Source organism: Camarhynchus parvulus, chromosome 1, assembly GCF_901933205.1.
Source record: "Camarhynchus parvulus chromosome 1, STF_HiC, whole genome shotgun sequence".
Taxonomy (NCBI): domain Eukaryota; kingdom Metazoa; phylum Chordata; class Aves; order Passeriformes; family Thraupidae; genus Camarhynchus; species Camarhynchus parvulus.
The window spans coordinates 21,513,669-21,520,576 of NC_044571.1; positions in this window are offsets into that span (position 1 = coordinate 21,513,669).

Genomic DNA, 6,908 nt, shown 5'->3' on the forward strand with positions numbered 1-6,908 from the left:
GTGACCTCTGTCAAAATAAACCCCAATGAAATAACTGGCTTTTTAATTTCAAGAATACTTCCTAGATAGATTCTGTTGCTTCTCTTCTTTGAGATGTGTTTTAGGTGGAGTCCTTGTGTGTCCGAAGGGGAAATCTACACTCAACAGAATTTGGTCTTCTGATGGACTTGCTATGCAAATAGGCTGCATAACTGTTAAAAAAATTTTGCTAATACCTTAAAAAGCTGAAGGAGATGAAATGTGGACTTTGTACCATGATGTTGTTGATAAGTGTTGCAATGAAGATGATTGTATGCAATACTTATAATTTAAATAGACGGTTCCATTTTTGCTGAAACCTTAGTAGTTCTGCTGGCTGTGTTGTCTGGGAAACCATTGTTTTGGGTTGTTTGGTTTTTTGATTCAGATTTTCTGAATTCTTTTGAAAATCATTAGTGCAAGCACAGTCAAATCTAGAAGATGAGACAGTCTAAAGTAATATTTTCTCATGAGAATGAAAATACTTTTTATTACAAAGCACATGTTCATATCTGTGCTGATATTTCTTCAGATTATGGTAGGGATATGCTAAGGTACATTTTTGTTTGTATATATTCTGAAGTGTGTTTAAAGAGGTAAGACATACAAATCCTCAGAAACTCTTTTATTCTTGGATTTCATAATTTTGCATATTTCAGAAATGCAATGCTTCTATATTTTCTAAGACCTCTGTTTTCCTAAAAGACTCTGGACTCTGAACTCTGCTCTGACCTTGAAAACTTTGGTCACCTTTGTTGGTGTGTAGAGATTGGAAATGAAGATCACTATAAATATACAAGCTACTTTGTTAGTTAATACAAATAGCAATTGGCTGGGAGTACTAAGCCAAGCAGTAATGCTCATCATCCAGATGTAGGTACATCCATGGATATTTGATACCTGGACTGGTATTTTATTTCTTCAAGAGAAGTTTTTCATATGCATATCAATACTCATAATTTCTCCTATTTCACTCTTCTTATGAACATTAATTTCAATTCTTTTTTCCATTTTCTTTCATTTCTCTAGGGAAGCTATATGGCATGTATGCCATTATTATATATATATTTTCTGGAGTCCAATGAAGTGTTTTCTGTCCAGTTTTCCACAGAATGCATCTTGAAATCTTTAATTATTGTTAAAGTCAGGCTGAGGGTGTGTTAAATAATCCTTAATACCAGATGAAGTAATTGGAAGTTACTGTTTCAAATAACTATTTTCCTTTAGCTTATCTGCTAAACTATTTTCCTTTAGCTTATCTTTCCTATGAAAGAATATATTTAAGTGATTTGAAGGTAAGCTTGAGTCCTACTAAAATGGTCAGGAATTCTGTCTCCTTCAGTCCCTGGAGGGCTGAGACTCACTCCATGGCTCAGATACTGGATCATGAACTTGAGATTCTCTTTTAAGTCATCTGTAACTGAAGATATACTCATGGTCCAGAGGGGTCTGGGCAGGCTGCAGAATTGGACTGAAGAGCATCTCTCAGGTTTGTCAAAGAAACAGGCAAGTTCCTGCATCTGCTTTGCACAGATGTACCCTAAGGGGTACTGAGGGACAACAAAAAGACCATGACCCAGCAATATGCTTTCATGGCGAAGGATCCAACAGCATCCTGCCCTGCATCAGGCAGAGCACTGCCAGCAGTACAAGGATGAGGGTCCTTCCTGTGGACTTGGAAGATGCTGGACCAGATCTGGAATGCATTCTCCAGTTCTGGGTTCCCCAGGATAGGAATATTATGGACTTTCTGGAGTGAGTCATCTGCAAGCCCATGAAGATGATTAAGGACTAGAGAGCCTGGGAGAGCTGTGATTGTACGTCCTGGAGAAGGATCAGGGGAATCTTATCAATTAGTATAAATACCTGTGGATGGCAGAGCCAGGCTCTGTTCAGTGGTGCCCAGGGACAGGATCAGAGGCAACACAAAACACAAGAGCGTCCATCACAATATCAGGAAAGTCTCTTTCCTGGGAGCTACTCAAAAGCCATCTGGACAAGGTGTTGGCCAACCTTTTCTGTCTTGAGTAGGGGTGTGAGAATATATGATGTTCAGAGGTCCCCTCTAACCACTGGTTCTGTGATTCTTTGACTTACTGCTGTCCATTTAAATTTCATATAAATACTAATGTTCTTAACACTATGCGTTCTTATAATTTTTCTATACATTTTTTAAAGAACCATAAATTAAAAAAAAGGATATTTCATACATGTAATATTAAGAATTTGTGTTCTAAATTCATTCTGAATTTGGTCCTGATGTTTCATTCTGTGGTAGACTTCCATAAAAATCCATGATGTTGCTGACTGGAACATAACAAGTCGTCCCTTTGCTGTTGGTGTCAGATGATAGAGCATATTACATATTAAATTTTTTCAGTTCCCCAGAATTTGCTGAATTTTTAACCTTTCAGAGTTGAAGTTTATGTCCAACTTCTTTCGAAGCAACTTTCAGCTGTTTCTGAGAAGCATGTGAAAAACTGCAAAAATCACACTGACCTTCATTTGAAGGGCCTTCATTTGATCAGAAGTGGAGGCAGTGTTACCAAGTGTAAAGAAAAGAGCCCAATTGAGGTATATGAGTTATCTGAATTAGAGGCTTTTTAAATGCACCTCCTAGATGTGTGCTGGATAACGTATGAACTCTTGTCGGTTTTTGACAAAATGTCAGAGCCGAAAGGCTTTGCATTGACGTCTTTGTGCTTTGTGTACTTGGAGGTGACTTTGGTTCAGTGACTGCTGCCTTCAGTTCTTTTCTTCAAAGAACTGCATCTGTGGCTCAGACAGACTTCACACCTCACATCTAAAATGTTGGAATGGCTATGTCTGTCCTTAAAGCTCTATGTTAAATATATAAACATTCAGTGTATTTAACCCCTTAATATTTAACCCAATTTATAATTTTACCTTTAAAATTAAACATTAGGCATTAATTATGCAATAAGGATTACATTTTTAAAAGAGTTTCAAAATAGGAAATCTGAAGTTCTTCTGAAGAGATAAGTTTTGCTGGAAAATAAATGAACTACATATTTACATTCACAATTAAAATTCGGTTTACTGATTCTGGAAGCCTGAATATGTATGACTGCAAATGGAGTCAGTTCCCAGTTTAGACAGAGAAGGAGGGAAAACCATTGTTTACTTCCCAATATCCAAAAAATAGCAATAATAATTTTTAAAAAGGTGCTTCATGATTGTTCGTCTCTATCTGAATGCTCACAGTTGATCCCTCTGAAAGTCACATCTCACTTTGTCTGAGTGGTAGCCAGCACTTTTACTAAAAGGAAACAAATGCACAGATAAATTTCTTAAAATTATGTGGTATTTTTAATGTTACAGAAAGGAAGAATTTCAGAAAATAAAGCTAGTGATGAAGCTGAATCCAGTGAGCAGCATGTATCAGTTCTTAAAGCACACTTAAGGTATAAGGTTGTAACCTCTCATTTTATTCTATGAAAGTTTCCTTTCACATATTTACAATTGCAAGCAATTTTGAAACACAGTATTCAGCTTGCAGTATTTGACTGTGAAAAAAAATTCATTTCCTTCAAGTCACGCATACTTAACTATGTCAAGACTGCGTTTCCTCAAGTACATGCAAATTATGATAATCTCTTTCTATGCATCTTAGTTATATTATTTCCTTAGATTCCACAAGCACTTTATTCTAAGCACTTTAAGATAAGTTTAAAATACACATTTTTAATCCAAATAATTTCTGTGACGTTCCCAGATATGGCAGTAAGCCCTACAGCAGTATACCATGTAGCCTACCTGTCAAGATTATTTTGGTAATTAGTAATTCTTTAAAAAACATATAAGCTATGACTTTTAAAACAACATTAGGCATTTTAATTTGGAATGAAAATGCGCATTAGAAGATGGCATAGCTGGCTAAATAGCTAAGAGTAGAAGGAATTGCAGGGATTTGTTAATGCGGGGCATATGAAAGGAGTTAGAAATAATGCCAGACAGTGCCCTGGGAGCGTGTGAGGTATTCCTCTCTGACAATCTGTCATTACAGTGGACAGATATTATTTTACAGAACTACATTTTTAAAGCAAAGAAGTGGCCTTAAGCTGGATAAAAAAAAAATGTAACTGTGCTTTTGTTTGAAGTAGAAAAAACCCAATACACGTGGTCAGATATGTTGGCATTGAAAAGAGGTTTGAATACCTTTAGTTTTCACAGTATTTTGATGCTGGTTGCATATATTAATGCTCATTTCATTTGTAGCTGTGTGGAGTAAAAGGTTCTTTAACTTGAAATAAATACATGAATAAAAATTATTCCAGGTTAATGGAGAGATTTTTATGTATATTTCTTTTCTACCTTGATAGAAGTATCATCACACGTGCTTGTATCTTGGTTCCAACTGCATGCACTTTCTTTTTCATATCGTCTCCCTTCCAGTGTCACATAGACTTCTTATTACTGACATATCTTCATATTCTTGACTAAACCCATTATTAACTAGTCGTGATGGCTGGTCGTAGATCCATTCAGTTTGCATGGTAGTGCTGATATCTTTGTTTTTCAACTTATTCTTGCACTTTTTATGGCACTGGTGAATCTGTTGCAATAGGCACAACGTATATTGTTAGGCAGTAAAAATTGTTCCATCAGATACCTCATCTGTGTAGAGAACCAATGGCTAACTTCACTAGGATATCAGTCCAGTGTTTATTCTGAATTAGTTTAAAAGTTGTCATGCATATTGCAGTCAAAATGAAATGTGAAAATTAATTTTAACCACACCTTTATGAATTTTTGTAGACTGTTAATAGCTATTATTTTAGTAGTAAAATTGTGAGCAATATGTAAGCTAAGTTAGCAATACCTATATAGTTATTGTTTTATAGCTTATTTGGTTCTAACTTAATAAAAAAGTGGAATATAGCCAGGTGTGGGCCATTATGATATAGCAGAAGAATGATGGTACATTTTGGTTTAAAGTTATTTTGAATTAATATCTTACAGTGTTAGATTAATTACTTTCAGTTAATTCATCTTATATGAAGAATTCCAGGCCTTTACAGGTAGCAGAGTAAGGGTGATTTATATTGTACACAAGAAATGGGCTGAAAGTATGTCTGACTGTGTGCCATTGGATTCATGTAATGCTTCTCCATTTTCCAATATTACCCTTCAAGATGTTTGTGTGCTTTTAGTTTTGGAAAAAAATAGGGCATGGGAGTGATGAGAGAGATATTTTTATTCATTCTTGATTCTTAGGTAGTACAGACAGGATATTTTGGAGATATATGTCTTCTTTTGGGGAGGATCCCCAAGCGAACACTTGTAATGATGTGGCTGTCAGGCACAGGTGCTGTTGGGATAGTGCCTTGCTGTGCCCTTCTCTAGATTTGGAAGCCCTGAGAGAGTTTAACAGAAGTAAGAAGCAAGAGAACAGCTGAGTGGGATTTAGACTCACAAGGGCAGGTCAGACTTGGTTTTGAGGTGTGTACAGAAGCTGCCTTTAACCAGCCATGACACGCTGGATCTAAGCAGTGCACTGTAAGGGCAAAAGGACCTCTGAGTCACCCAGTCCCACTTTCATTAGTTTATATTATGGTTTTGACACAATGTACATTTTCATGACAGAAAACATTTGTCATTTAGTAAAGAAATGACCTTTAAAAGCTCCTAACTTTATAAATTCCAGTGTTGTTCTATGCTGTAGATTTAGCCCAGCCAGCAGGCAAGCATCTGCAGAGTAGCTTGCTTGCTCTCTTCTCCATCCCCAGATTGGGCTGGGGAGAGCATATGAAGAACAAAAGCAAAAAAACTCGCACATCAATATAAAAACAATCTAGCAGGTGAAGGAGAGAGGAAAAAGAGAAAAAGAAGAAAGCAAAAACCTAATAAACAAAACAACAGAAAACCCCAAGTGATGCAGGGGAAATTACTCACTACCTCCATACAGCAAAGCAATGCCCAGCCAGTCTCTGAGCAATAGGTGACTCAAAAGCAACTTACCTAGCCCACCTTTTATTATTGAGCATCTCTTGCCAACTCCCAGCCTCCTATTTGGAGCAGCAGAGTGAGAAACAGAGAAAGCCTTGATGCCATTCAACCACTGCTCAGCCAAATCACTGCCGTGATATCAACATTGTTTTAACCACAAATCCAAAACAGCACCATTGGGACTGCTATGAAGAAAGCAAGCTCCATCCCAGCTTACTGCTGCTGCTTGCTAAGTGTGGTCACAGTGATTACTTTTAGGAGAGACTTGATTGGCACACCTTGTATGTTCAGATGCAATACATTTTTTGTCAGGCTTGTGCTGTTGTTGTATTTCAGCAAAGTTTGGCTTTTTACCACATCTCTCTTGTGAGTTCACTGTGCCTCTCAATACTCATGTCTGGTCACCTACTGCGTGAGTTCTGTGAACATTTCTTGTTTTGTTGTGGCTTTGAGGTAACAGTACTTAACAACCAGTTGTTAAGGAAAACAAAACCCAAGCCTTGACCTAGAAGGCAATCAGATATCCTAAATGTCTTTGTAATTCTTGTAAGTTATGTCACTGCTGCTGAGTCTTATGTGATAATGAAGTTTTTGGCTGTCTGGCAGTATCAGCAGAGAGAGAACGGTTGCCATAATACCAGATTCAGTAACACCAAAGTAGCAATACCTTTAAGCAGCACAATTTGAGAAAGACAGAGCAGTGAAGGAAATCCTGCCTTTCAGGCAGGACTTGGCTGTCTGAAAGATCCATCTTTCTAGAGTTAGAGGAGCTACTGGTTTAAACTGTGGTAATTCCTCCAGAGCTGAGTTGTTCCCCAAAGCCTGTGTAAGTTTGGTAGCTATTCCCTCTTGATTCAATTTAGCACATGTTTTTTAAGGGTCTCTACCACAGTAACTTTGAGGAGAGGTATTGGTGAAGC